The sequence below is a fragment of the Corvus cornix genome, chromosome 3 (assembly GCF_000738735.6).
Source record: "Corvus cornix cornix isolate S_Up_H32 chromosome 3, ASM73873v5, whole genome shotgun sequence".
NCBI lineage: Eukaryota > Metazoa > Chordata > Aves > Passeriformes > Corvidae > Corvus > Corvus cornix.
The window spans coordinates 74,758,324-74,784,335 of NC_047056.1; the positions used below are offsets into that span (position 1 = coordinate 74,758,324).

At 37.4% G+C, this 26,012-nt stretch overlaps 1 long non-coding RNA gene across 10 annotated transcripts in view; it reads right to left on the reverse strand.

The window, feature by feature from the left end:
* LOC109950907 overlaps nt 1–26,012 on the reverse strand; it is a 207,493-nt gene that overhangs the window by 12,280 nt on the left and 169,201 nt on the right. Inside the window, exon 7 of one of the 10 annotated variants that reach the window (XR_002273178.2) lies at nt 13,504–13,661. The exons of the other annotated variants lie outside the window; for them this stretch is intronic. This is a non-coding gene — a long non-coding RNA (uncharacterized LOC109950907). The remainder of the gene's footprint in view (nt 1–13,503; nt 13,662–26,012) is intronic. 10 annotated transcript variants of the gene reach the window in all.

Genomic DNA, 26,012 nt, shown 5'->3' on the forward strand with positions numbered 1-26,012 from the left:
GTAAAATTGTTTGCTGTGAAAAAAGAAAATTCCTCATTGCTATCTATACCTTGCTGTCTGACTTCAGATGATAATTTATTTGGGGTAGAGTCTTGCATCATTGGCATAATTCTTATATGGAGAAGTTGGATTTACTTGAACCTGAATCACAAGGAGGACAAAGGTTTTTCATTAAAACCTTGCAGATTAGCCCTAAAAGTGACACTAGTGACCTTGGGGACAGCACTAGGAGTTTTCTTCACTAGAAGCATTGAAGATATGAAACTGTTAAGTCTTGATGTGCATATATACACAGATCTCAACACTTTGCTCTACTCTCTTCTGAGTTATTTTTTGGAATATTTTTAAGGAAGATGTAGCAGCAGTAAGATGAGTTATAGTACATTTCATCTTGAAATGTACCTATATACTACAATATATGTGAGAGGCATTGAATCATGCTTTTATAAAGAGCACAACAAATTTATCAGAAGTTGAATAAAGGATGTGTAGGTTCATTACTGGCTGTGGTGAATTTCTTTTTGGATGCTACGTGTTTTAACAACCCTTTGCTCCTGCCTATATGCCTCTCTGAGTGGAAACAGTTTTATTAGATGTTGTGGCAGCCTTCAGATTATATTCACACAAACAAACAAGATATTACTTGGTGCCAAAACATTTGTACGGGTACTGAACAATCATCATTAAAGCAGTCAACATTCAGCATTCAGAAATGGTTAACACTCCAAAGCATTTAGGTAGACACAGGTTTTTCATAGTCTAAAAAATAAAAGAGGTTTTAAAACTGGTTTTCATCTATCTACAGAATTTTCTTCCTCTTTAATGAAAGCATTCCACTTATACATATGATACCATCAACCCATCCTTTAAAAAGAGGGCATATTTAAGAGTGGAAATGTTGAAGTGTCCTTCAACCATTGATATTAAATATTACCCTGAATTAAGAATAAATATAAATGACAACCCCTGTTAGATATTGCACCTATATGTAGCACACTTTTTAACATTCACTATATATGCGAGTAATCATGTTTTTATTCATGCAAATGTTCTTGTAGGAAGCACCTGTAGTGAACACTGTGTTGTAATAAGATATGTAGGTCATATCATGGAGAATGAATGTAAAGTTTTGCCACTTGATGCATTTGCAGGTGTGAAACATCTCAAAGGCTCTGATCTGATTAAATGAATTTCAAATTCTGTGACAAGAATTAACATGCCCTGTGCAGGACTGGATGCTGAACATGCAAAGATATTTATAAATTCCTCTTGATGCTCTTAATATTAGGGTAATCAGTTTGCTCTTTCCTTTCCATTTGTATATTTATTTCATGTAGCACAAGAGATTGCCATTTCAAACTATCTGTGTTTCCTTGGCTTAAGGAAAAAAACTTAAGTCACTAATTTCACTGTTACCTCTAAATCATGAGGCCCAAGAAAACACAAGGCCAAGGACAGAATTCTGCTCTGCTTTGCATAAGGTTCTGTTTTTCATGGGGTTTTTTTTAATTTTCACACCAAAGTCAACTTTAACTCAGATAACAGGTTTCACTATCATGCCTGCCTCTGTCACCAAATGTCCAGTGGCCAACAGAGGGACGTGCTACTCATGGCCTCTGCCTTCCATCCTCCAGGGCTTACCAGCCCTTCCTCTCCTTTCAGACCTACCACTTGGACCCACAGCAAGTCTCAAGCTACTGCATTTGTTGCAAAATGTCTTCATTCTGTCTCAGTGCTCCACTTTTCTATATCTTAATCTGATTCCTATAAAGAGTCTAGAGTTACTCAAGTCTGAATGACATTCCTAATCCACCAGTAGTTAGAGCTGAACCATGGCTCAAGGCTTTCCTTATCCCTTAGTCCAGAAATGAAGCTTGGTCTCTCTCTCAGAAGAGCCCAGGCTTTATCTGGGCCATCAAGTCAGCCACAAAACCATGCAAGTTAATTGGAAGCATTAAACTGAGAAGGAGTCTTAATCAAGCCATGACCGCTATTAGCAACCGAGTACTGGGGTAAAGGTGGATAATATTTTTCTACTATACATAATGATTGTCTTAAATTTGCACATTAGGCAAATCCTCAAACAGTGCACGGGGTCACCAGAAATCATGCTCTGAGGTTCAGCAGTTGCACAAATACACAGAGAGCTTATGTGAACCAGAGAAATGAAACCTGTCCAAGATCCTAAAAGCTCCCAAACCGACATGCATCTTTAATGTGAGCAACTGTAAGATGATTTATTTTTTTTTCAGACCAAATACACAAAGTTCTGGATGTAATTCTGTTAAGCAGTTTTACATCTTGCCACTAGGACTTTTTTTTCCTCTGTGCTAAGCTTTAATATCCTTTCAAATGCATTAATGTGTCCCTGGAACAGACGCTTAGAGACCCCTGCACGCTTTGAATATTTCCACTTTAAAGAGGGCTTTCAGTACTTACTGAGACTCTATGTACCACCTCACTGGCACCAGAGCTTGTAAAACACTAAGAGAAACAGCTCCTTGCCCAAAACACATCCAACAAGAAAAATCTTGCTTCGGATCGTCCCATAGTTAAGGAAAAAGAAAACGTGGGACCATATATAAAACACCTCTTGGAGATTTATGCAAGTATTTGTTTCCCTTTCAGTCCAGTCCCAACTCAGAGGCTTGCCTTCGAATTTCAGGTGTGAGCAGTTCCTGCATGCCAAAGAGAATCCAGGGCAAAACCAGTAAACTCCAACCAGTTTCTTTCAAAAATCTCTGTGTTCACTTGCCTTCTTTTTTGTCTTTAAATGCTATAATGCAGCTCAATATAATGGTGGGAGTTCATGTATTAGAAGGGCAAATTTCAGACAAACAAGACATGACTTTTAGTAAAAGGTTCAACATGCAATGTCTACGCTCCAAATTTGAGAATAAGCCTGGATCCTATCAAGGATCGCATACTTCCATTTTTATTGCAAAGAATTTCCACATGAAATATCTAAATAGGACTGCATGTTACCACCCAATAATGATTCATAGTAGTCAGGTAAGGCTGAAAAAAAATGTCACTGTAATATTATTTTGTAAAAAACTATTTATTTTGAAATTTGATTCTCTGGACTTCTCTCAATGCTTAGTTGAGTGACTTTGGTTAGACACCCCAGTGCTTCTCGACTGGGTTTTATCTTAAAAAGACACACCGGAAGAAAGTCTTGAAAACTAGTCCTGGATGCAGCAGCAAATATCTTCTAGTGCTCTGATCATATTGCTGTACTAGCATGCAACAACAAAATTATCCCACTCTCTGCATGGATCTCAAGAGCACTTTGAAAATGAGTTCTTTCTTTCCTATCAGCACTGAAGCTGCTTGGTAAATGCCTTTTACAGATCTATTGACATTCATGCTTTTAAAATAATAACTCTATGGACACTCCAGATAATGAAATAGAGTTCATGAGAAAATATAACTGACCATCTACTTACTTGTGGGTCTGAGGAGTGCTTTACGCAGAAGCTGGCAAAATGAAAATGTGGTGTGCAGGAAGAATGTGAGGATTGATTTGTTATGCAAACCTAACGAAACTCAATGGGGAATTTTGTAGTTTGATGAAAACAAAAATTAAATCTAAGAATGACAAACAAAATGATAGTAGTGTAAATAAACCACAAAACCACAACAGCATGCAGTCTAAAGTGCAATAAGAGGCATATCATCCCTTTAAGTTGAATAAACTCACCACAAAAAGAGGAAAAAAAGTGTGCACACACGGACTGTGTTGCGAAATCCAGTTTTGCTAAGGGATAGGACTTTCTAGGAAGTTTTGACAGACCACACAGTAGAGTGCATCTAAATGTGCATCAGCACATGTCATAAGGAACAAACAGAAGAAATCTGGGGTGTGCATGCAGTTGCAAGGCTAGGACCTTACTGGGATCACATGGATGTTATGGGACAGCTTCCACAACTGCAGTGCTGCAATAGGTGGATACCACATCTCCAGGAGGGATGGGCTAGGGTGGAAAGGAGGAAGAGTTTGCCTGTATGTGAAAGCCGTGGAGATGCCTGGAGCTCTGCCTAGGGGTGAATGATGAGCCAGTTGAGTCTTTGTGGGTCAAGAGTACTGTGCAGGCAGACATAAGCAATGTTGCAGTGAGTGTCTGTTGCCCTCACTACAGTGCAGTGTAGTTTGGTGAACACCACCAGGTATCCATGACTGAAGAGAGATGCATAGGAATCAAGGACGTGGGACTTTGTGTTCTATGCTGACCACAGAAAAATGCTCAAAGTGAGGTCTCTACAGAAAAGTTCTGAAGACAAACACTTCTACTTAACAGTTTGTGCTGTGTCAGAGGCAGCAAAGGAGCTTATGCAGTAACTAAAGACAAAGTAACACTAGGAAGGAAGAGCAGAGCTGGAAGTTTGTAGCATATATTGCCATAAGTCAATGTATTAAGGAAATGTAGCTATAAATTTCCTAGAGAAAAACATATTTTTTCTATGTTACATTATGTTCCATGTTTTCTGGTGACATCTATTTTAAACTACACTGTACTCTAAAGGCAAGATTTTAGAATGGTCTAAATTAGTCTATGGTGATTACCCACATTGTGCAACTTACTACTGTTTTATTAATGCAAGATTAAAGATAATACTTTACTGGAAGAGATAACAGCAGAATTAACCTCTATTTACCTTGACATAATAAAGATTTAATAAAACATGGGAAAATGTCAATGAACAGCATAATTATTCTAACATGAAATTTAAATGTAACTCAATTCTGTATTCTGCATATTTAATGCTTTAAGATTAGTCATCATTGTTCTTTTCTCCCTCTTACAATGCATACTTAAAAATATTTCAAGCACACTCAGACAACTTGCTTATTAAATGTATACTAATTTATTTTCATTTTCAGAAACATTAAACCTAAAACCCCAATTTTTTTTGAAAGATATTCACCAAACCCCTGCTACCAATATATATCTCCATATCTCGCCCTTGTCCAAATTTTTTACTATTGAATCAAAAAAGATCCTTGCAGTTTTATTATATCAGACAGGCATCAAAGGGGCAGAACACATAGGATTGAAAAATAACACAGCTGCACTTTGCAATGGAGTGTTCTGTATCTGGCCGTGTTTTGTTGTTCATGTAATACTTTTCAATAAACAAAGATGTCAATCAACTTTCTTTGCAGCACATCACATTTCAGATTTAAACCACTTCAGACACAGAGCTGCCCCAAGCTCACACGTTTAACAGATAAAAATTCAGCTTTCTGTCAAGGCAGAATATAGTATTGATTGTAGACTGTATTTAGGCTGGTGTCTGTTGGAGCTATATTACTTTCAAACTCATACAAAGTCCACTATAGAGACATAGCACAAAAAGTGTTTCTTTTCTAGTGTAATTTTTTTTTTAACTTTCTACATTGATTAGTGGCAATTTTTAAATAAATGACAAAAAAAAAAAAGCAGCCAGGGTTAGAGTCTATCCAGAAATCAGTGATGGGGGAAGTTACAAAAACACGATAGTAATCATGAAAACTTTGATCACTTGATTTGATTCTAGTGCTTTGTAAATTAGCATAATTATTCAAACATGCTTCATTAAAAATCACGACTGTACAAGTCCTTCAGTTTAATGATCCAAGAACATACAGAATGAGCTAAGCTTTAAATAAATACATCAACTTTGTACTAGATGGCCATGTCAGAGACTGGCAGGTTATTTGTTTTAAATAAAATATTGAATGCACTCTTGTTCCTTGCACAGTGTAGGAGACTGATGACTTGCTAAAAGGTGCGGCACGTTAGCTAGTATATTTTACTGTTTATCCTCACATCCACCTGTACTTCTCCTGGGATCCCATAAGGTTAGATATCACGTCACTCCTAAGGTACTGGGAGATTGGCATAAAATCCCAGTAAATCTCCAACTAATTACATTTGAACTGTAGGTGTCACAGTTGATTTTGACCTTTAAAGTTTGACAGAAGTTTGACAGTGCTTAAAGAGGACCCACACTCTACAAGATGTTCTATAAAAATTTAAAGGAATGAATAGGCTGCAATATTAAATATGCTTTAGAAAGTAAACAAAATACCCTGTTTGTTAATATACACTGTCCCAGAAAAATCAAAGAAATACTCTTATCCATGGCAACCAAAATCCTTGAGAATGTGCTGACATTCTCCTAAAACTGTAGCTGACAAAACACCAGTTGGTATCATTGGAGGGTTAAGAGAAACTTAACAAATTTGACAGAGGAAAGGGAAAACAAAATCCAAGTTAAGTTGTCACTCTCTGCTTAATTCCATATATACATATACCTTGAGACATAGCAGGGCAGCTCTTGTGAGTGGCTGTGGGTCAGGTTCCTGTAAGATTGTTAATCAGGCTGTTTAGTTTGGGGCTTTGCTTTTCTAAGTATTGGGTAATTGACTACCAACATTTTATTCACCCACAACAATTATCTCTGCAGTGAAGTATTGTTTCACAGCCCCACTTCCACCAAAATCAAACAAACCAACCTTCCCCTTCCCCCCAAAAAACCCCCAACCAACAACAACAAACAAAAAACCCAGAACTGAGTGCCCAGAAAAACAGTGCATAAAATCTCTCCCTGATGACTTTTCAGCCATGATTGCAAATGCCCTACTGTCCAGTCTGTGAACATCCCAGCTGTCATCCAGGGACTTTTAAAAACTGAAACAAAGACATGTGTCAGCAATACTAATAGCTGGCAGAGAAACCTTCATGGAACCATAGAATCATAGAATGGTTTGGGTTGTAAGGATACCTTGGAGATCATCAACTTCCAACCCCCCTCCTGTGGGCAGGGACACCTTCAACTAGACTGGGTTGTTCAGATCCACCCCATCCAATCTGGCCTTTTTTTAAAAAAATTCAAACAGAAATTTGCAAGTAAGGAAATGAAGAATATTAACAATTTTTATGTTTGAAAAGTTGGCTTTATGGGTCCATAAACATTGATTTAAATGAAAATACCAAAATACTTTTGAAGGAAAAGAGGAAAACTTCTGAGAAGGTTAATTATTTCGTATAACTGCCTGAAAATCATTACGTTTCTGCAAATTCTACATAGGTTTTTTCATACAATTTTGAATTAAGCAGATCTTAATCCAGATTTGAATCTCAGTGACAGATATTAAGATCACGTGTTTCATACTGTCTACATGTTGTTAGCTATTATTTGCACAGAGGCAGCAGTTTTTTGAAAACTCTCAAACTAAACGTTTTCTTTCAACATCCAGGATTTTGTAGTTTAGTGGAAAAAAGACACAGTATGTTATTGCAAACTCACAAATTGTTTGGGAGACAGGAGTCTACGAATAATCATGCACACTCTAGTATTGTTTGTTGCTCCTTAGGGAAGAGAAAACTTCATGTTTATCAGGTTACTAATAAAAAGAATTGGAGAATAAAAGATTGAGTTTACTTTGTTTTACAAAGAGAGGGTAAAAACACTTAAGAGTTGCAAATAAGGGAAATTAATTTCAAATGAAAGGTCAAAAATAGGAAAGAACATCTCTAAACTTATTTATCTGTTGAGGGCCATGCTAATTATTTCACAATTCCAGCTACCCTGTGGGGTTGGCCACAGGAATTTACTGCACAAGACAGGATTGGCATTCTCTGGAGAGATCCTGGTGCTTTGTACACTCTCCTCTTTTTAAAGCAGACTACCCAAGCACTCTCCCTCCCATTGGAATGTGCAAAATAATAAGAAATGAAAATGTTGATTACATTTCTTTCCTCCTCCATGCTGTAATTTCCAATCCCATTTTTTCCTGGCCTTGAGAATGATCAAGCACTAAAACATCACATGGTAATGCAGAGGATTAGAGCATTTCCCACCACCCTGCCCCAACCCAATTAACCTCTTTTAATTAATATTTCTGCTGTGTTGCTTAATTTGCACTTCTTATTCTGGCTTTTCATGGCTTCTTTTTCTCACATTTTGAAGACAGGTAAAATTTGTCAGTAACAGTCTTTGAAAACCAACACTTTTTTAATAATAATTTTTAGATTATAATGGTTACTCTGCCATGAATTTAGTGTAAAGACACACATGACATAATCAATGGAGAAACTCACAATGAAGAGCTTAAATTCAGTAGCATGCATCCATACACTCAGTTTATTTAGGGAAATCCTATTGGGAACACTATCACGGGGCTACAAAAGAAAAAAAAAAGCCACTATAAAATTTAAAAGTCCTTCTATCATCGCAGTGTGAGAGGTTTTTCAGTTTTAGTCTTTGGGCAAGATTTTCTTACCGTAACACAATAATAATTTTTTTCTGGTGACCACAGAGACAACATTTTTGTTCATGCAGGAACTCTAGATCAAATGATAGCTGAGAGACTATTTTAAATTTATGTAACCTCAATTTTCAGCCTACAGGTCATTCAAGCTCAACATTTCATTAATGAAATGCTGTCAATATTTCCCTGATATTGCCACAGGTTGACATATGGCATTATTCCAGTACAAGAGTTTCACACATTAGTGACTGGAAAATCAAGAATATTCCCCAAGACACCTGAGGTGTGATTAATTCTCTAATAGTCTTTCTGTATCAGTTTGAGAGGAAGAGAGGGATCTTGTACTGGGGAGGAAAGAAAGTGGCAACACTAGAAAGAGGACAGCCTTGGCTTCTTGCCTGGAGCACTGACTTGACCAGCTTCCCCACATGACAACCTTTGCCATCCTGAAGCCAAAATAACACGCCAGCAGCAAGGCAACAGCTTTTAATGTACCTTGAGCAGAAATAATGGCAACATTATTCCATGAAACCATCCGCGAGAAAGAGGAGTTAGTGCTGAGGGTAAAATAAAGGTGAACGTGTTCTATCTGTTGGGTTAGGGATGGGAGTCTGTCACCATTTTTGAAGGTTAAAACAAAGTTAGGGGAAAAAAAACAGTGTTGAATATTTGATAGAGGAAGCAGATGCTCAGGGATGTCATCTTCGCTGAGTATTAAGGCCAACTTTCACATGTGTGAAATTAAGAAAGCTGGACAGATTTGGCATCTGAATAGGTCCAGGTCTGCTCCTCATCACGTGTGCACGGACCTTTGCAATGGGGGAACAGTTGTCAGTGAAATTTTCATTGCGAAGACATCCAAACCCTCCAGTCTAGAAGATCTATTTTTGTCATAAAGTAACTGCCTTTTAATAGAATAAAACACATCAAACACACATGAACTGTCAGGCTGAAAAACATTTAAACAACTTTCAGGACCGAGCTTTGCAAAAAACCCTCGCTTCCCATTTTCCCACACTGTTTTGTGGCATCTACAATCAAAGAGCTAAATGGCTAAAATAACCTAAACACAAAATTTGTAAAATCATTTTCTTGCTGACTAAGCATGTATGAAGCAGCACCACTGACGAAAAACAACAGTTGTTTTTTAAACTCTAAAATACTGAAATTTGTAGTGGAAATGCTGACAGGGCCACTAACCAGTGCAGATCTAGCAGTGCTGCTACAACAAACATAAAGTAAGCAGTACTAGTCTCGCACACAAATTAGAATGTCTAATATACAAAAGTCCGCTGTCTCCTAACATGAACTTCATTATCAGAAAGTTGGTTTGGATTGCTAAGCATAGGAATGATGAAAATGAATGTCAAAGACAGCCTATCCAACACATTAATTTCCCATTTCAGGGAGACAGGATATGCACATCAAGACAGACAAAGACAGACACAGAGAAACGAGTCCTAGTATTATAAATATACAACATATATTTAGCTCCTCACATGTCTTACACTATTTTTCAGTTGTTGTCAATGTTGTACAGGCAATGTTTTTTATATTTGAGTTTCTCTTAGTGCAAGTTACCCTTGCTGCAGAACAAATCTTTGCTCATGATGGGAAGTACAGCTCTGTTCCTTTCCATCATGTTTTCCCACTCACTATAGGCTCAAGATTGCTGAGCCAGTGGAACAGCTGAAACCAATGCCTTTAAGTGCAAAATACTGACAAAGAGACAGAATGAAAACCCAGCTCTTTGTAAGTGGAAAATCCTGCTCTGGAAAAGAAGGTGTGTTGTGGTTTAACTGCAGCTGTCAACTAAGTCCCACGCAGCCACTCACTCACTCCTGCCGCAGCAGGAAGGGGGACACAATCAGAAGAATAAAAATAAGAAAACCCTTGTTTTGAGCTAAAAACAGTTTAATGGGTAAAGCAAAAGTCATACACACAAGCAGAGCAAAATAGGGAATTCATTCACTCTTTCCCATGGGCAGGCAGGTGTTCAAGCATTCGTGGGAAGTCAGGGCTCTACTACACCCAATGGTGACTTGGGAGGACAAATGTCATCGCTTTCAATGTCTGCCCCCTTCCTTCTTCTTCCCTCAGCTTTATATATTGAGCATGATGCCTTATGGAATGGAATGTCAGTGAGAGTCAGTGAGGGTCAGCTGTCCCAGCTGTATCCCCTCCCAAGTCTTTGGTACCCCCAGTCTACTTGCTGTTGGATTGGGATAAGAAGCAGAAAAGGCCTTGACTCCATGCAAGAACTGCTCAGCAATAATGAAAACATCCCTGCAGTAACAACACTCTTTCCAGTACAAATCAAAAGCACAGCTCATACTGGTTACTGTGAAGAAAATTGACCCTATCCCAGCCAAAACCATGTAAAGTGTCTAAGATCAGTCATTACAGACCTTGAGGTCACTCTGCTGAAAATAGAAGTACTTCTAAGTGCTTTTTTGCCAGCAGTGAAGCAAACCAGAAAGAGATGCGCTTTACTGGACACAGACCATCTCATGGCATATAATGGCTATGCCAAACTTCAGAAGTAGCTTTTGAATGAGAACAGTTGGAAAAGTTATCCCAGAGGCTCAGTTGTGCATCAAGTGCAAGGCCATCCTCTCCCTTCACCAATCTGACAACGCTTGCAAAAAAGAGGCTTGTGAGGTGTTCCTGGCCATGCTGGGTCACAACATGGTGGGAAACCAGAACAGCATGAGAAAAACCTGGCAGAAGCTGCACACATGTGGCATACACCAAGGGCAGAAACGTGTTCTCTAGGGTTCCGGAAAAAAATGATCCTTAGGCTCTTAAAAGTTGGTTCAGCTTTGCTTCTCTCTTGAATGATGCCATTCTGGGTGAATTTAAGCCAAAAATTTTCAGTAAAACTGGTATTTGACTAAAATAAAATCTTGCAGTGTGTATACAAATACAGTTAACACCTCAACACATAATTCCATTGAAGCTGCATGAATTTTACTGATATATTTCTCAAGAAGTATTTTTTCTGTGCAGTGACTGAGTGGATGTGAAACATTTTGTTCTTTCCAAATGAGCAGCCAGGGTATATGCTCTTCGAGGTTAGAGGCCTAGCTGTCTCATCAAAACAGCATTTTTCATGGTTTCTGTTTGTACTTTCCAGCAATGTTCTGATATAATAAAAGTACAGCTTTTGTCATAGCACTTACTCATCGAGATTCAATTCAGTACATACGCTTTGCTGACGATAACAGAGATCGGAGAAAAAGATTGCCCAACCATATTCCTATTCGTCAAAGGAGCTGATCTTTCTTTTTTAAAGAAAATTTTAAAATAGATTTTAATTTCTTACTTCTCATTTTGATCACTATCAAAAATGACAACCAAGATAGACGAATAAGCCTCAAAATTCATGTTTGGTCTGGGCCCACATTTAAAGGTTTGAGGTACTTCAGGATGCAAATTTCAGGATTTTGGTTTCTATCCTTGTAGAGATGAAGTTTCACCACATGGTTCAGATATAGGAATAAGGCCAAACTCCAAACCCCACATATCCTTTACATTCAGGGTGATTGGGAAGATCTACAATCACAAATTTCTGTAAAATTGCATGTGATAGTGTGATAGTGTAACTGAACAATGCTCACAACTGATGCTGCTTAGTAACCAAACTGCATTCAGCTTTTCAGGTCAACAGAAAAGTTTTAGGATCTGAGCTAGAGTGAAAAGAAGAGCATCCAACCAATATATAAAGTTCCTATTGGTCTCTAAAGCAGAAAACATCATGAGTGGGTTGTTAGACGAATTTAGCAGCAGGGAAGCCTGCAGCTCATCAGCTTTCTCTTCTTCAAAAGTAGGTACTTATTGCAGTCAAGAGGAATTATTACTGGGGTTCTCCAAGCATGGTGATGTTTTTCTTAAAATAAAAAACTCTGAACAATGCAATTGCACCCCCTACAATTATCCTTTTTGTTTCTTCACTGCAATGATGCACTCTTTATGATGTGCAAGATTCATACTTTGATTGCCAAACTACAGTGCATGGAAAGAGACAAACAAAATAATGGCTAGTATTGCTTGCCAGGTGGACAAAGTAAATCTGAGTGAGGCACACAGACTCGATGAACTGCTTTTCTTCACATACCTGCTTCTTCACGGGAACAGCTTTCCTTATAGAAGCTTGTTCATTTACTTAAGATGACCACAAAGTCTTCACTACAAATTCATATTTTGCTTTGAAAGAAAAAGTCTTTTGCAGAAGTGCTGGTCATGCTGTTACCAACAGGACCCTTCTCTTTAGCTCAGGAGTGTCTCAGCAGTTTCAGTACTTTCACAAGAGTTTTCTCAATAAGCTCCAAATAAAGAAAGAGGCCTGAATAAAACCTGAAGACAAAGCTCTCAGACGTCCTATCTTTCATGTGAGCACACCTAAGTGTTGTTGATCTATGACTCTGTGAGGAAATTCTGGTGTTTCCCCACAGCCATTGTGGATCTTCGATCAGGCTTGGAAGCAAAAACTCCTAGCCTCTGCTGGGCATCTCTCTCATTTCTAGCCAATGTGTGGAGTAGAAGTAGAGATTTCCACCAGTGTCTGCCCACCACCAGCAGTGTTAGTGTACACAGTCAGTTTTCACCTTGTTAATAACTACTGTCACAATCAGTCTTCCCTACACATCCAGCAGGAAACATCTGGCCATCAGCACTGCTGAGCTGCACCATAAAGTAATGAATTGACATAATGCTCAATAATGGAAGGAAAATGGCTGTATCTGTATCTATAAGCAAAAGAAAAACAGAAGTGTAGTACTTCAAAATTAAAATATTCCTTCATTTTTTTCATTATTAAGTATCTGAGAAAGGTAGAGAAGAAAAGCAACTTTTAAGTGAAATCCAAAATTGATCATTTCAGCAGAAACAATTGACAATACAAGAAATAATCACACTTCACCTCACTGTTTATTTGATTCTTGAATGTGCTTCGTGTGTAAAATAATGCAAGCCTATAATAACAAAAGACAGGTAAAAAGACATCCATTTTTTGTTTTGCTACTCCCTGGCTGGAAGACCAAAAAGATATTTCCAACCTCTACGAATTTTTTTATTTACGACCTACAAAACAGACACAATAGAACAGAATCAAACTGTGACATTTAATTAATATTTGTAAAGCAATAGGACATGAGTAGACAATAAGAATTATATATTTGCCAAGTACACATTTTGTCCCCCACAAAATACATTTGTCAATATTTGAAGGAAATGCAAGATACCTTTTATTCTGTTCTTGGAATGAACCTATTTCCCTTTATAAAATGTGTTCCGTTCTGGAGCAATCTTCAGAGATTGGTTCCCCCTATCTTCTTGCTGATTAATGCCTGAAAAATGCTTCTGTGTTTAAAAAAGTGGCACAAATGGGGTGAGGACTGCCCTGAAAAGAATCATTTGACAGGCATGTTATTCACATGATACTGATAAAGCCCAGTGTCGCTTTCCTTGGGGTAATGGGGCTTCTTCCCTTACCATACAAATAGCATAAAATATGCAAATGAATCTTGCATTCAACAAGTCAAATACCCTGCACGTTTAATTTACAAGTTAACAAAATTCAAACCATTTTAAAAGCTACAACCATACCATAAAATGAAAGACACTGCACATGGCAGAAGCTGTACTTTTGCTCATTGATAAATTATTTTCTAGAATTCACATTAACAACCACATTACTGAAGTGCTCTCTAGCCCTCCAGTGTTACAGTTCAAGGTAATATGTGACAGATTTGAACATTCTTAAGGAAGAAAATCTCCAGAGTGTGTAGATTGCAGCTTTGCTCACTGGGAGATTACAGTGGCTTTTATATCTGTTACAAATGTGCAGTTATACTGATAACTTCAAAAGTGGAGTATTATATATCATGCTAAAATTTTCCACCAGCCCATTATGTCCTTTCTTTGTTTCTTCTGTGCTTGCATTTTTTTTTTCCTTTTTTTTTTTCCTTTTTTTTTCTTCATTTAGCTATTGCTGGCTTGCCAGAGATCTTGAACTTGAGAAAGGTTAGACATCACAATGCTGAAGCAGTTTGTGAGCATCAGCAGATTTAGCTTGTAATTTCATTGATCTATGTGGGCTTGCTGTTTGCAAACCAGCTGCTGCACTGTTTCCCCACAGCTACTGATCTGAGTAGCATTGATTTTTTTCCCTTACATTAACATAGCATTACTTCTTTAATGGGCATTAAATGACTGGATGTAAATACAAACAGGGCTTCAACAACCAAAGAGAAAAAAATGCATCAGTTCTTTTTATTTAAAGAACTCTATTAATATTTTTCAGGAAAAAAAAATTAAAAGCATGAGTTATTGATCAAGATAAATGCTATTTTTCGTGCTGTAATTTCCACACATTTCTTTTGCCATTCTTTTTTCCTCACTATGTTTATTCATAGTCCAAAATGTTGCATTTACAAAGATTGCCTTTTTGCCTCACTAAAAATGGTAAAATAGATTTTTTTTAAGAATCATCATAGAAAGCAACACAAAAGCTCTTCATTGAGCTTATACCAAAACTAGATGAACCCATTTCAGTTTTGAAGGAGATATAATCTATTTGCTCTCACTGCTTAACTATTTAAAAAAAAATGAATGGACTTCAGTTTAGACAGAGTAGATGTGAAATCTGCAGCACACCATGAACTGAGTATCTTACATATAGCATACTTAATATAAGGTCACAGTCTTCTCACATGCTACTTTAGCCCTTTAGTGGGTAGGGTTTTAAATAATCTTACACATTCAAAATTCAATGCAGTGTAGAAAAGACAGTAGGGAAAAAAGTAAAGCAAATTATAAAACCCCAACCAAACTCAACCCCCAGAGCCAATTTGCTCAGTCACTTATGGATTAATCTGATCAGGCAAGGGTTCCTGATTGTCTTTAAAAGTAGGTGACAGCCAGCAGGGATATTGGTACCGGGAGATACAGGACTGAATGTTGTTCCTACTGACACTTCATGAAGAAGAGATGGGATTGAGGGTGCTGGGAAGTAACAGGCAAGAACTCACAAAGAACACCAGTGGTAGTTTACAACCTTCTGGGCTGCAGATGAACAGTAGGCAGCAGTGTCAGTGCCACAATTAAAAGCGCCTCAAAAACACAGACACTCCAACAACATCTAACAAGAATAGGATTTACTTTTGAGTATTTATGAAGGAGGATTTTTATCTTTTATGATAAACACAACTCTTGTTCTGGCCATGCAGCCTGGTTGCCCTGAAGAAAAGGTCCAGTGACCTGACAGATGGGAATTCCTCATCCTCATGTAACCCTGTCTACTCCTATACCTAGAGAGAGCAAACCATTCCACATGGCTGCTGCAGGGATATCTATTGTATCCTTACTCAGAAAGCAGATAAATTATTCTCACTAGAATATAATGATGTAGAATATGCTGCTGGAACTGAAAATAACCCATAAAGTGAGTACCAAAATTTATACTTATCCAAGGTAAAATATATGTGTTGTCAATCTAACCAATCTCTCCTAGTCTCACAGTCTTCTCAACTTGACTAGCTAATGCCTAATGCCAGTTTTAGCAGATATAATTTCCAAATCATTAAAAATAATATTAAGTAACACTGGCTCTAGTGTGAACCTTTAGAGAATCCTACTGTTAACCTCTTTACACTCATAGGAGAAGACTTTCAGAGCAAGTTTTTCTCCATCATTTAATCAGTTCTTGGTCTGCTGTGAGATCTTGCCCCTTACCTCAGTTATATTTTTCCTTTAATAGTCTTTTATGAAGGACCACATCAGGAATTTTTTGAAAATCCAGATAAATTATGTTCACCAGGTCACCTTTATCTTCTAATTTATTAACTTTTCCAAAGCACTTTAGCAGGTTAGAGAAGTATGCTTTCCCTTTACCAACGCTGTGCAGGTTTGACCCTATTAGGTTATACTTATCCATATGCTGAACTATTCTATCCTTAATTAGACTCTCAATCAGTTTCCCCAGAAGCAAGGTGAAGTTCAATGGTCTTAATTCCCAGGATCTCTTTTTGGTCCTGTTTTAACGACAGACACCATATCAGAAATTTTCCAGCCATCACCAGTCTATATCACATCTTCCTGCAAGTGTCTCTTCTGTTTCATACTTTATTCTGGTGTATATCCTGCTATCTGCATTAAATTATTTTCCATTTTTACATGAGTCTATCAAATTACTCAGCTCTTCCCTTTAAAAAGACTTCAAATTTTGCTAGTGCTGCTCTGCCTCTAATATATTTAGCACAATATATAATAAAGAACAAGGTGAAATTCGGTATAACTATTGAACTCTTTTTCCATGGCGAGTATATAAGTACGGTTTTAGTTTGAGATTTTTTGTTGTTTTTAATTATTTTCCCCCTACAAGTACTCAGATGAGCAATTGTTCACTTCTTCTTTCAAAGTCATAAAATCAATTTTGCAGTTTTGGGGGATTTGGGGGTTTTATTTTTGTGAATCCACATGGACCATCAATCTCAATGTATTATTTTCTAGCTTAGCTTTGAGCATTCTTCTTGGACAAAGAGTGGAAAGGAAGGATCAAATTCTAACAGCACCATACATAACAACTGGTCACACTCAATATCCAATACCAGGAGTTATTAAAACTGGATTTCATAGGAATCTGACAAGCGACAGAAAGAAAGAGGTTGCAAAAAGGTATAGATTTGTATTCTGGTCTTGTAGAAGATGTTCTCGGTCTATGCTTTAGGTACACAGGTCTTAATGATCAGGAAATATTGTTGAACACGATTTTTAGTGAAAAAGCATTGAAAATTCCCACTGAAATGTGTACATGGCTAAGTAAAGGTCAGTAAGCTATTGAGTAAACCTGAAGTGTTCACATTAGAGGATTAGAAACTAAGAATTTTCAGCATTCAGTGAAGTCAGTGGATTTTCCTCTAGAATTTGAGACTTACTGTCCCTAGCAGTCAGATCTGAGTTTGAATGGATGAGAAAATTGAAAAGGAACTTTTAGTGAAAATTATGGGTTTGGTTATGAGCCAATATAAAGCCAATATAAAGTCACCAAGTCTGAAAGCCCAGGTTTCAAACTATGCCTTGCTTCCACAACAAAACCCAAAGTACTTTATCTTCACCTGGGTTTGAATTTCATTACAAAAATATCACATAGCTCTAACTGTAATTATTAAGGCACATTACTGCTGCCTTTGTTTTCCCTTCAGATAGAAGTTTCAGTTTCATCTGTGTTCAGAGATTCTATGTGCTGCACTGTTAAGCACAGATTTCTGCTTAAATTATAATTCTATCAGCTTTAACATATGAAAATAGAACACATTTTAATGTGTGTGTTGAACATTAAATCATTTTTGCTTCAGGGAAACTCTGGTAAACAGTAACTGTCAAAATTTATAATGACACAAAATTAAAATAATAGAAAATAGTCTGTAACAACAGCTTTTCTAATCATGCTAACAGAAGTTCAGAACTGCATCTTCTAACTATTCCTTTATAGAAAGCAGGAAGGTTGAGTAAGAAAAGCTCAGGTACACAATTTTACACTGTTGAACAAGAAGAGCTGGAAATTATTTTTGCTACCATTCTTTGCTTGCTTACTGCAAAGTGCACATCAATCAATGTAGGAAAAATGAGACCAAACTAATATATGTGTATTTTTGTTGGTATGACAATTACATTTTCATTCAGGATTTTTAATGCGTAAACATTTTTTACACAAAAATATCGAAAAATATAAGAATATCATTTAAGTGCTGTAAACTGGACTAACTTCAGGAAGTCTGCATTAAGTGAGAAAGAAGCTGATCTGAAGAAATTAAACTGCAGCAGAAATATTGACAGGCATATAGATTGAATTACATGAATATGAGATACATACAGACTTGAAGCAGTTCTGCTCAGATCAATGTCAAATGAATTTCAAGATTACCTTAGTTTCTTTTTTTATGGCTCGTTTTACTTTAGATTTTAATTTGAATTAGTAGTATGAAATAAAATCACTATCTATTAACTTTCTCTTACAAACAAAAACCATCTAACTTGTAAAAGCCTATCTGAAGTTAAAACCTTCCATTTTGTGGAGGCCAGGTAACAATATAGTTTACCTCTATCATGACACGAATTATTCAAAAGCAAGAAATAAAAACTGATTCTTAAACGTTTCCGCCTATTAATATGGCATATAACCGATGTACAGAGGCTGTATGTGTATGGTGAGGTTGTATTGCCCCCTATAGTCACTCTGTGTCATCCGGGAGGGGAGTAGGAAGAGAAAGGGAAGAGTGGGAGAAATTGCCAGAAGTACTACACCTTTGGTTTGGATTCATACTTTGGAAAGGGCATGGTGGGGAACAGTGGACAAACCTTAACACTGCCATGCTATTCAAGAATTTGAATGCACTATTCTCCAAGCACATATAGATGAAATAAAACGTACTCCCAAATTCAGCTTAGAAGACCTCTGCAGCCCCTGGGGTCTGGCTGTGGTGTCGGTGCATTTGTTGGATGCTGGTACCTGCGCACTGGCAGCACGCCAGGGTGCCAGAGTACCTGCCCTGTGGAATCAGATGCAGGAGGTGATTGACTTTGATTCACCAGCAAAGGCAGGAGGTCCCACAGGTGATATCTCTTTTCCCCTCAGTGGGCACATCTTTGGTGACTGAGCACAACAGGGCCATTTTACTCCAAGGCACAAAGAACTCCAAAGCTGTGCCTAAACTGCAGAGTACAGATGCATAGCACCTGCCCTTTGAAACAGCCCCAGCACAGGTACCAGAAAGAGAGAGAAAAAGCTCAGATAAAGGTTCCTCTTCCGCAGTAGGAGCAAATGCAAGGAGCACAGACAGTGTGTTCATGCTGCCCATGGACACTGGGGATGCTGCTCTTTCAGGCCCCTGGGCCCAGGTGGAACAGAATGTTTCCCAAATCTCTGCAGAACAGTATGCTACTTTTCGCCACCAGCACAAGGACAAAACTGCATTCCTGGTCTTAGATGTTTCCAGTCAAGCACATATTTCTTAACTTTGCTGTCAACTAAAAATTGTTATCTCTCCATAAAATTAATTAAATCTCAGCTGCTATCCTACTACTGTTCTCTTATGAACATAATTATGCACAGTATTCAGTATATCTTTTAATAGGCACAGACATAATATAATAAAAAGCATTAAATTCTTCAGGATCTCTAAAAATATCTAATCAACTACTGGTGCTAGTGTGCCAAGGACTTTATGGAAATGGCAAATATTCAATAAGCTCAAGATCAATACCATCCTTCTTTGGGTGCAATACACTGTTATCATTATTTGTCTTATTTCTGGGGAGAGCTTTTCTACTACCACAATTCCAGGCATACCTTCAGCTAGAAGAAGTTAGTGCTGCTCCTAAGAGGTGATAGCTCTCATTTTTGAATTTTTTACCTCTTTCCCTCTGTTGGCGCAACCATGTTCAGAGTGACATACAAGGGACTGACTGGAGAACTTATGAAGCTGAAATCCAATGCTTTTTTCTTGTCATATTATTTTTAGTTTGGGTCAGTTGCTGAGGCTCACCACGTAGCAGCACAAGGACTTGCACAAGGGATATGGGAAAAAGAAGTAGTAATAGAAGGTTATGATAACTGCCTGATTTTATGGAAATGATATCTTGTGCCAGTTGGAGGGGGTTTTTTGTATCTATGCTTTCAAGAATATGACTTTTCCTTAGAATGTCTTTATATTTCATTTGGTCTGAGAAAAAATATTAGTAGTGCTCCCTTCCATGTACCTTAACAATTATTCACTGTCTAAACAGAAATGATAGTCCTACAAAGTGGAGCTGAACAACTTGTTTAGGTTTTTGTGAATATATGCCCAGACATAGTCCCATATTAAATCTTTACTTTACTATGATGACTAGAGACTCAATAATGACTAAGCTACTGATGAGATGTGATTGCTGCTTACCCAGCAGATCAATACTGTCTCACTGACTCTTGATGTGGAGGGGTGTATCCTGATAGTATTCAAATATTCGATTATCTTGCTCTTAACTACAAACTCTCTGAAGCAGGGTCATTTTTTTATTCTATTAACCCTGTAGCCAGCATGAATTCTGCAGGTATGAAGGTATGGAGGTATGGAGTTAAGCAGAAATATCTGCAAATTTTGCCCCATAAAAATTGTACAGATGAGACGTGTCTCATCTTCTAGTTTTCTCACCTAGAAAACTGACCTTTTTCTTGTTTTTTTGAGTCTCTCATTTTACTTTTCTATCTTATCTATATGGAAGTACTGTTGCTTACTAGATATCATTGTCTAGTAATTCAGCTAACAGAAACTTCTAACAGTTAGGAATTCAGGCTATGTTATTATCTTTGCCCTCTAATTTCTCTCAGCTATGTTTCTACACAAACACATACACAAATACACTCAGTTATTTCACTGATTAGTGGAATATTCTGTAAGAGTGATTGTTGCTCATCCATTACCTATTTTCTTTTTGTTTAAATTGCATCAAACATTTTTATTCAACTGACCGTGTCCAAAGGACATTCAAACAGTATGTTCTGCTGCTCAGGAAAAGGGGACACTTTTGTGGTGCTAGCAACATTCTGTGCCTTCATGCTAAAAACCCAGAAATCACCATGTGACAGGAGGCTGGCCCCATAAATGTGTAGCCAGCTTTCAGCTGCAATGCACTACCTAACTGGTGCAGAAGACAATGACACATTTGGGGAAGCAACATTTCTAAATGCCAAACATACAGAGATGAGCCACTAAATCTTATGAATTATCCATGCAGAGCAGACAGAACATTTGTTTTCAAGGTCAAATGAGAAAGATCCCCTGACCTGTGTGGTAAACTACACGTTAATACATTTATCCATCTTTGGAATGTAAGGGACAAAGTCAACACAGAGAGAAATGAAGCAGTGGGGTAAGTCTGTCAAGCTACCAAAATCATTATGCCATCTGTTTTACTGGCATTTTTTATGTCTGTGCAGGGCATACTCAATGAAAAATAGATCTCTTATTCAAATTTGAGTTTCTTCCAAACTAGAGTGCAGTATCAAATATATTTACATTCTTTGGATAACTCTTAATTGATTTTGTTTTATGTACAGCTTTTTTCATATTCATTTAGTCACCTCAGTCACCTCATAGCTAAAGCAACAAAAAGTAAAATAAATGAATACTAAATTTCTTAAAGGGAAATTGCAGTAGTGTCCCTTAAATTCGTCTGCACTTTCCCCCAGCCTTCACCAGGCAGGATACTGAAAGCTGGCCTGATCCTATCACAACGGTGTGTTTTTAACGGTTGTCAACAGCAACATTTAAAGGATAACAATTCAGAAAAGAAGCAAGGTGGTCAATTGATTCCTTCTGAATACTTTGGACAAACAACACTCAAGTTTGGTTACTACCCTAATGGGCTGTTGAAACACAGCTCTTTGACGGCTCAAGAGAAAGCAGTGGTACCAGGGAGCAGCCTAGAGAATGAATACCGACTGAAAATGTCAAGTTTAAACTCTAATAGTGCAAAGTATCTCAAAAGTTAATGCAAATCCATCCTAAAGCCCTTTACATTAGTAGAATAGGGCAAAAAGGTCTTATTGGGACTCAGAGAATCAGTTTCTCTTGCTTTATTCTTGCCTTGCCAGGAAGAATAAATGACTTGGCTCCTTTACAGGGCACTGTCCCTGCCTTGCATTTCATCAGCCCCACCATAGGAAAGTCTGAATTTCTGGCTATTCCCACTAGCCATTTTTCTCCCTCCTGCAGTCCCAGTGTGAGAGGCAAATTCACCTTTTCCATTCCTCCCACTACAGTATGTCAAAATCTGAGCTCTGGAGGGCCATGCACTCCTGTTAGAGGACTCTGCCCAGCAATACAAAGTTTATGACATGGTACATGCAATGTAGCAGTCTATGTACATTACAGTTTTTCTTAATCACTGGGATAGCATTAGATAAAAATAATTTTGAACATTTGCATCTCTGATGACTGTAGAGTGGTAGGATCTTGCAACAAATATTTCAGAGTATTCATCACTGTGCTTTTTGATATCTCTAAACAGGCAGTTAGTTTAATTTCTTATATATCCATGTCATTTTTCTTTCATATTAATATTCCCATATGACAAGTACATTACTTCAAACTGCTGAATTGATTTTCAAGAGGAATCTTAGTTTACATAAATTGTCACATTTCACAAAATTAAAAAAAAAAAAAAAAAAAGAAAGCCAGATTAAGTTCCATCTCTTGTAAGGAGCATTGAGAAGTATACTAAAGTAGGAAAAAAATTATAAGCTAGCAGAACCACTCATATTGTTTTTAAAAGCAGATGTGAAAAGATAGTCACTAAAAAGACTGATCAAGAAAAAAAATCCAACCGCTTAATATATTTTCTCCTCTGGATGGTTCAAGTTTAGAAATTGAGCACACCCTTTAGAGAAACTGAAACGAAGATAACTGCACTTGTTTTACCACAGGTACAGCATCTCTAGAACCAGTGAAAGATGTCAGTGGTGTGTCTGTCATAGAGATGTTTTCATTCTGGAGACACACATCAGAGAGAGAGAAGCACAAAGCACAATATTACTGATCAAAATTTGTCTACACCCGGGTATCTACTGAGTGTTTTAGATATATTCAGCACTTTATTGCTGCCTGCAACCAGACTCCACTCATACAAGGGGTTCTGACCCTGTTCATTCTGTGATATGACTGCAGTAAAAGATTTCCTATTTGTTTCCTATATTGTCCTAGCTGAATCTCCACTACTGTTTTCTTCATTGTGAAATCAATCTTTGTTTTGTTTTGCCATTAAATATTGAGTTTCTCCCTTCCCTTCCCTTCCCTTCCCTTCCCTTCCCTTCCCTTCCCTTCCCTTCCCTTCCCTTCCCTTCCCTTCCCTTCCCTTCCCTTCCCTTCCCTTCCCTTCCCTTCCCTTCCCCCATTTCCTTCAGTTGCCACTGTCCTAACTGCAGTAAAGTATGTATTTCACGTTAATGAAGAAATGAATACAGAAAAATCCTAATATTTCAACACTTACCTATAACTCTGAGATATCACCACATGATTGTACTATACAATGTGCCCATGCCCTATAAAGCAGTCCAGTTGCTCTTTATTGTGTGGTTCAGCTCTCTTATCTGTTGTGTTTTGTTCAGTCTGATATGATAGTGCAGAATAATAAGAGCATTAAAATTGCATGATTGCAGCATTGGAAAAATACCACTGCTGTTGGTCAGGTACTAATGAAAAATGAATGCAATTCCTCACCAAATTTGGACAGCCGTTTTAAAAGCAGTCATCTAAAACCAGGCAGTGTTTAGAAATGCATGACTACAGTGTTTACCCATGAAGAAAACAGTGTTTCTTTATAATTCTAAAGAACCACATGTCTCCTTTAGTAGATCATACCAGTTTCTTTCGTGGAGGCTAGCAAGGGTCATTAAACACCAATGGGTCTCTGAGTCCTTCTTCAGAGTCAATGACATTGTAGGCTTCACCAGGGATCTCATTTTACTTCTGCACAAGATCTTCAGGGCAAGGGAGGCAAATGAACTATGAAAAACATAATCACTGCTTTTACTGTTGCTTTTTTTCATCATAAAATTTCCATTTATTTAAATTCCATTAAAAAACACATTTGCCTCCTGAAAGCATAAATATATACTTTTGTCATAATTTTTCATTTTATAAAAGAGTTTCATCATTCTTTTGGGGAAAAAAATAAAAATTCTCCATAATAAATATTATGCAAAGTTTTTATACAAACTTTGGGACAAAGCAAGTGATTAACAAAGTAAATTCCTCTAGAACAGTTTCTCAGAGGTGACAGGAAAATATTTCTCAAGCACCTGAGGGGATTAGAAGTCTCACATTCCTTTTCAGAAGTGACTTGAGCACCAAGGTTCAGCTTTTCAAAAGTACTGGAGCCTTTAACTCACATTTTAATTTAAGAGAGTTAGACACTCAAAACCTATGAGGATCTAGAATTCAGGATGAAAAGCCTCACTGAAAGTCAAGGGGATTTGAGTTATCAAAGGCCAGATTTTTTAAAAAGTATTTGAGGAACTTAGAGGCAGAGATAGGTGCCTGGCTGATTTTTTTTCAAAGTAGAGTGAAGAAGGGTTAAGTCCCTAACACTCACTGAGATTAGTGTGTTCTTAGAAAGTGATAAGTACACCTTTGGATCTAAATACCTTTAAAAAAAGTTTCCTTGAACTGGTTTTGAAAGTGGTTTTATCATCTGAATGCAATGATTTATCCTATGCTTAATTCTTGACCTCCCAAAGATTGCCATAGACGTCCTTTACACAGCTAATTTTGTGTCATAATCTTGATGGAAATGGACCGAATTAGAAAACAAAATCTATTTGAACAAAATTTAGTTGGCATTTGGATCCAGAAATTCATAAATTTTGAGAGCTGAAAATAGCAGACAGTTCTGCTCCACTGTGATCATACTTGGAAGAGCTCTGTTAGACCCTGAGCATGTTCAGCTTCAAGAATTCACCCTGTATATGCTAAGCAGCCCACAGCACCAGCACATCTCTATGAAGTCATACTGTTAACAGTGCCAGAGTCTGACAATATGAATGACTAACTTGCTTTCACTATGTTTGCCACAGCTGGGAAGAAGATGAGGGGTACAACGTACAAGGAATTTCAACACAATACAAATCTGGCAAGATGCAGTTTCAGATTTTGATTTCTGAGGAAGCAAAATTTCTTTCTGGTTGCATTATAACATGATTATCTGCAGCTCTATTTTTTAGCCCCTACCAATTTAGTTCTTGCTTTTATAATTTACTCATAAAATAATCTAAATATAAACTTCCCTGTAACAGGTCTCAGTATTCAGCCTTTAAAATGAATCCACTCTTTAGTACTGAAAACGTTAGTTCCTTTCTGAGTCATGTTTGATTTTTTTTCCTGTACTGACTGGCTTCTGAACACAGTGCCTGATGGTAAGCTTTGTCAAGAGATGCTGAGATATAAAGAACAACAGGTTACCTCATAATCTCTTCATGTTAATGCTTGTTCTGGAGAGCACCTGCTGTCTTTAAAAGGGATTTGAGTGACCCAAGATTAAGAAGTCTCCCTACAACAATTACTGTTCTTATCACTGAAGAATACTCATACCAATGTGACGTCTTCCTGATGGTTTCAAATTCACAGACTGAGGGAGAGATAAGAGTCAAAGAACCATACAGTGTGCAATTATAAGAAGACATCAAACCAGTCCAGTACAATTCCATTTTGGAGAAGAGTAACGCTATTAAACTAATTGATTTCTGCCTGAAAAGTAACTATTAGGAAAAAACACCCTCTGATTTCATTTAAAGAAATTTTAAAATGCAGTGGTGCCTAAAGTATTTCTAATCCCCTTTCTAGATCATTCTTATTGGGCAAATAGCATAAGGGGTACAGGGGCACTAAAGGGATCACACAACCTAACATCAGCAGTGATTCAGAGAAGACATTAAATCTTGAGAGTACCACAGACTATTCCTTGCTACCTCTTTGGTTTAAAAGATACAAAAGACTAGACTTCTGTTCTTCTGGAGTCAAGTTTGTGATATAAATAAAGGATTCGCTGCCATGACACACATAATAGTATGTCCCTTACTCCTCAAAACATTTTTCTAAGCCTGTTTAACCATTGAGCTCCTATCACCATCGCTTGCATTGACAGTATTTGTTAAAGCTGGTTCTTTGAATTAATGTTGAAGGATGACATTTTCAAGAAGATAGTACCCATTGAA